Source organism: Contarinia nasturtii, unplaced genomic scaffold, assembly GCF_009176525.2.
Source record: "Contarinia nasturtii isolate CC-2019 unplaced genomic scaffold, AAFC_CNas_1.1 Cnas_scaffold_2739, whole genome shotgun sequence".
NCBI lineage: Eukaryota > Metazoa > Arthropoda > Insecta > Diptera > Cecidomyiidae > Contarinia > Contarinia nasturtii.
Window position 1 is genome coordinate 64197 of NW_022200056.1, and position 6000 is coordinate 70196.

Genomic DNA, 6000 nt, shown 5'->3' on the forward strand with positions numbered 1-6000 from the left:
TTAATTTTCCAAAGAAACACCGAGTTTTTAGAAGAGAAACCTTCGTTTTTACTGAAAGTAAAATATACTTTGAAAATATCAACACATTTTCGAGTTTTTTTTTTTGGCAAAAAATGATATATTTAATGTCATATCGAAATTATTAGGAGATTCTGGAATCAAATGTTTGAAATGTTACTATTTTTGCGAGAAAATTGGATCAATGCGCATTTTGGTTCGTCATCGCTCAATTTGTCATTGAAAACTACGAATTCTGAAACTTTCAGCATATTCTCGTTAAAATTTGTCTCTATTTGTTCAGAAATTGTCTCTTTGACATGCATTGATGTATGTCTACATTCCGTCGCCTTCTGGAAAATCCCAAAAAGTAAATTTTTGCTAAAAAAGAGTCGATTTTCACAAAACAGTTGTTTTTCTCAACAAAAATCTCTATTTTGACTAAAACGTGTTTTCCAGTGTAAAAATATTCTTATTCAATGCAAGCGCATCAATTTTCCAACAAAAACCCCGAACTCCAGTTGAAAGCCAACTGCTTGTTCATAACTCTTCATTCGCTAGTCATCGCGCTGAAAAGAAATGTTGTTTTAGTCGTTCGATAATTGAGTGAAATCAAAATCAAACTGGTGACCGCGTTGAAAATGATCCCATTGCAATTTTTTTCTCCGCTTCTCTTCTCAGTTCCTTTCAGACGTTGTAAGTTTTTTTTTATTCTCGATGCTTTTTTTTGTGTGTGAATAAATCTGTTTTGTGCCGAGATAAAAAAGATGCCGAACTGGTCCAATGAATATGTCATAAATGTGGTGTGTGCGCTTTGTTGTTTAACAAAAAAAAATATTGTTCTATGTATACCGAAATTCGGCGCAATTCTTTAAACTCTCTTTCATTCGGTTGGTTAGTTTTGGTGGAAACAAAAGAAAATGACATAGAGAAAGAGAGGGAGGCAGCGAGAGAGAGAGAATGAAATGTTTTTGCTTGTCAAATGAATGACATTGGCTCCGTTCGGCTGCTGTCATGCCGAACCGAATGATCTTGTTATTGTTATTTACCGTGGTGTACACGGTTTTTCGCTTGATGCATATTCGATGCGATGTGTTTGGTTGTCTGGAGTTCGGGCGGCGTTCACATGTCGTGCGATGGTACCATGTAAATTAATTTCCTTTATCTTTTGACCGTTTTATTTCTCTGTCTATATCTCTCTCTTTCTTCCTCTCTGTCACTCTCCCATTCGAATTTGCGCAGCGGAAATTCGTAAAATTACGAGATAAACAAAATTTCCGTTTGCAATGCCGCGTTGGTCGAGAATTGAATTGCAATCAATGTGTGACAATTGCGAAAAATTGTGACTCACTATTGTGACAAAATTATCGCTGTGATATGTGCAAAAAAAAGGTGAATAAGGAAAAAAATGTGTGTCGTTTCACACCAAAATAGAGTGAATTACTTGAGAAAAGCGAAGTTGAAACAAACGGACAATCATCATCATCGTTGTCCTATTGTTTTTGGCGAGACGGATTTTATGTTCGTTTTCGTATGCAATTCAACTATTTCGGTTTCCGCTGTTCGTAGTATATTTTTTTCTCTTTCGGTGTTTGGCCTGTCGTCTCTGGTTTGTGTGCATTTCAATGTTACAAAAGAGCGCTCGATTACAGATTTTAGTCGCGCCAACGTCAAACCCGTAACTTCGTGACATGTTTTGCCACTGCATTTTTTCGCTGCTGTTCTGTTGCTGACGTCGTCTTCGTTGTCGTTGTTGTTGTTGCATTTTAAAATGTAAAATAAATATTCAAATTTTATCAGATGTATTCCGACCGTCGACGACTCACCCAGCCGCCGCACTGTATGCATGTACAATTCTCTCTCGCTCCTCATTTATTACAATTTACACAATGGAAAATTAAAATTTCTTTCGCACACACTGCATCTTTCTGGGCTGATGGTGCTGCACACCGCTGAATGTTGTTGTTGCTGCTGCAATCGAAATGAAATGGAGAGAGAAAAATGTTCGGGTGTCAAGTCAATGGAGAACAATGTTACACAACATTCAAATAGTTTTGCCCCGGTGAATCTCTTTATTCTCGTTGTTTGCATATACAAGACACACGGCCAGAAATGCAAAACGGTAGTCGACTGCTTCGTTGTTGTTTTTTTTTCAACAGCACGAAAACCATTTGACACAAAAGAATTCGCGCTTCTGTCCGACACGGTTCTGTTTCGCGTTTATTTCGATTGGGTTTTTTTTGCGTTTTGCAATGCAACAATGGACCACAAGACACCTGAGTAACAGCGAAAGTCAAAGCACTATCGCCGAGCTTTGTTTGCTTAGACAAAATGCCGAAATACGCATTACGGATTATTAAGTGACAATATGCCCATTTAATGGTTATTTATTGGATTGATTCAAACATGCAAATGGTTTTTTCGTCGATTCTTTCATCGCACTGGTGCCGGATGAAAAGAACAATGATCATGTTCTTTTATTTTACGCAAAAATTACTATTTTTTTTCCACACGGATCAAACGATCCGATGTACCAATATTGAGGCATATACGGTTGAATGTTGATAACCTCATAATTGGTTTTAAATTGGTGCAAAATCACACCGGTCGGAGTACCATCGAATAAAAGCCTACAATTCTTGAAGGAGACAAAATACGCTTTTTCTTTCTCTTTCGTTCCCCCTTTCTCTTCCGGTCTATTTTTCGGTATCTTTCTCTCTCTCTCTCTCCCCATCGCTCACTATCTTCTTCTCTTGTTTAACGACTTGAAGCGCGTCCTTTATCTAATTCTTATCAATAAAATCCAGTTTCTAATTAGAAAGAATTTTTTTCTTTTGTTTTTCTGCAAAATGCCTATTTGCATTTCATGCGCCTGAGAGACGACGTCAAACCAAATTTAATGAGCCCAAAACCCGCTCACAAATTTATGTTTTAGATTTGTTAACAAATGTAATAAATCTTCAAATGATTTACATTTACACCTTCACTCAGCAAATTCTCAGTTCATTATATAGCTTTTGTTCAGCAACTGCACTGGCCTTAATTTGTTCATTGCAAACATTGTTACCTTTCCACGTGCATCCATTAAATTTAAAACAACGGTGCTCTGAGCACCAATAATATATCATGATTGTGGCCAGAGGCACAGGTGGGAATCACGTTTTAGACCATTGAAAACACCAAACGGCCTATGAACTTTAGACGTTTCTTTCAATTGAAAAGCATGTTGGATTTTGGTCAATTTCATTTAACGCATTAAATCAAATTGAAACAAAAGAACTAAAAAAACACTATTTGGTCGGATTTGGTGAGAATGAAAAGAACGCGCTCATAAACTAACGTTGTCTAAGTGAAACTATTAAATCATAAAGTGGAACAATGTTGAGCATTTAATGCGATCTAATAAAAGGTTTACGGCTATCTTTACACCAACAATTTCATTGAATAATAAAAATAATCAACAGAACGATTCAAAAATTGAGGCTTTCGAAAGACGGGAGGAAAAGCAAAAAAAGACTTTTAACGAAAGATGAACAATTTGACACAGAAACAGATGTTGAGACATTCAAAACCATTTCTATATTTACTTGGGTATCATCGGCTTGCAATCTCATTTGATCACAATTTAATAGAGAATCAACAATGTTGACTCAACAATTAAGAAGAACCATCACATCACTTTTCGAACTTTAACTGATAATTTTGACGAAAGACCAATGCATGGCGGATATTTTCAATTTAAGCATAGAGCATGGAGCGAGGTTGGTGGTGAGATTTTCAGAAGACAGTAGATGAATTGATCGGGAATATAACTGCGATATGTTTTACCTTATGATAAATTACGCCGTGATGACCTCGACCATGGGTGTTAAAGTTGAAAGTCGTGAAAAAAGTGAAAAATCAATTATTGTAAATTGTACAAAATAGAAAGAAAATGCTTGATAAAATCAAAAATCGAAATAATGAGAAATGTTTGCTCTCATTTAAATCACGCAAGCAAAATAGTTGTTCCTAGAGTTGTTCAATAGTGTTTGTTGAAAAAATTAGCCAAAATCATTTTTTTTCTGGCATACAGCTCTCTTTTTAAATCCAATTGAAATTTATACGACATGATGTTAATGAGATTTCTTCTCCATTCAAAGTCATTCTGAATGAATTATCATTTCTTCTACTGAAGGCGTGTCACATTTCATTCATTTTACATTTCTTGAAGTGAACCAAGAGCAAGTCTGAAAATCACCGTCCAAATGTTGGAGAATAAACTGAAACTAGCAAAAACGAAAAACAAGCAAGTCAAATCTTCGTTCAAAGCTAATAAAATGGCCACATAACTGAAACGGTGTGAAGCCCATTAATTCGTGTATATATTTGCTGTTGAATAAACTATGAATGGAAAAAAAACTATATTCTGTACATAACAATTAGTAAGTCACTTGATTGAGATAACGTGAAATAAACGCACCTCTTGGTCGCGCATGCATGCTCGCAGAACGGTCACCGTGTGGAATTTATGTACTATCACACTCGTTAAGCTGAATTGAAAAAAAAAATCCCAACACTGTTTGCAATTGCGGTGAAAACTTCATAAAATTTATGCTTTGAGACTTTTGGTTTTGTGCAATGATTGGAACGGAAAAACAATCATGGGTTTGTTGAACGTTTTTTGTTTGTTTGGAAATCAATTGAAAAAAATAAAATAGAGCCAATCCCATTGTCGTCGTTTTGTTGATGTGGAAATTTATAGACTCTTGATGAGATGCGTTTAGTTAGCGAAGGGAATTCTTGGATGTCAATTAACGATGTGAGAATGCTCATTCATTCAGCTTTTCATTAGAGCTTGGATCTCATTTTAAAAAAAAGACTTCGTCCGAAATGTAACGAGCTGAACGAACCGGACTGCGTTGGCCGAACGATTTAATAGTTCTGACGATTAATTTTCCATTCACTTAAGAGTCTTAAGACATACAGCTCAAGTCGAACATGTGTTCTTTCTACAGGTTTCATCAATCTTAAAATATTGTAAAATTGCCAAAAAAGGCAGTGAATTTTGGATAGTAAGGAATCGACTTTCAATGCAACGCTCGGAAAATTCGATGTTATAGAAAAGACATTGCAAAGCAAAGTTGTATACAAAATAAATAAATTGAATACTTTTTTGTAAATTGACGACATTTGTTGAGATATGTAGAACACGAACCAAAAACTGAAGTAAATAACGATAGTTAAAATATGTTTAAATTTTTCTCGATTTGGAAAAAAGAGAACAAGCTCATGCAAGAGAGAGAGAGAGAGAGAGAGAGAGAGAGAGAGAGAGAGAAGATCAATGCTGTGCAACAGGAACAAGTGCCTTCGATTGATATTATTTGATAATGAAGGTGCTGGCATCTGTGTAATTAAGTAAAAAAAATAGTCAAGAAAGCATTTATTCCATCGCTTCGACAGATGACAATAGCTGTGTTTGCTCTATTGAAATCGAAACTCAATTGTAGCGATTAAATTCGTTATTTCATGTGTGTGTGTGTCGACTAAAACAAACCTTCTATCAACTCGCCTGCAGATAGCCAGCTGACACAAAAACGAGTCCCCTTTCAATTGAACCTATTGATTTATTTGGTTTCTCCGTTTTTTTTTTCGCAAAGAAAGAGTTCATGTGCAGGAAATGTCGCATATTTGAATATGTACAACAGTTTGAAAATTATGCATTTTATGAAATAACAATGACAAATCGTTATGAATTTCCCGATTCGAAGCAGCCGAAACATTTCATGGTTAATCATTTCGAACAGACATACGACAATATATAATAATAAAAATATCTACCGCATTTTAATGAAAATGTTCATTTGATTGCAATTTATGATCGAAAAACTACTCAACCAAAAATGATATCCCCACAACCATGTCGCTTGACTCTTTTTTATGGTTTTGAACGAAAGAAAAAAAATTGACAAACAAAAATAAAAACAGAATATTTATGCGCCAAGCGAAGAATAAAAAAACCTA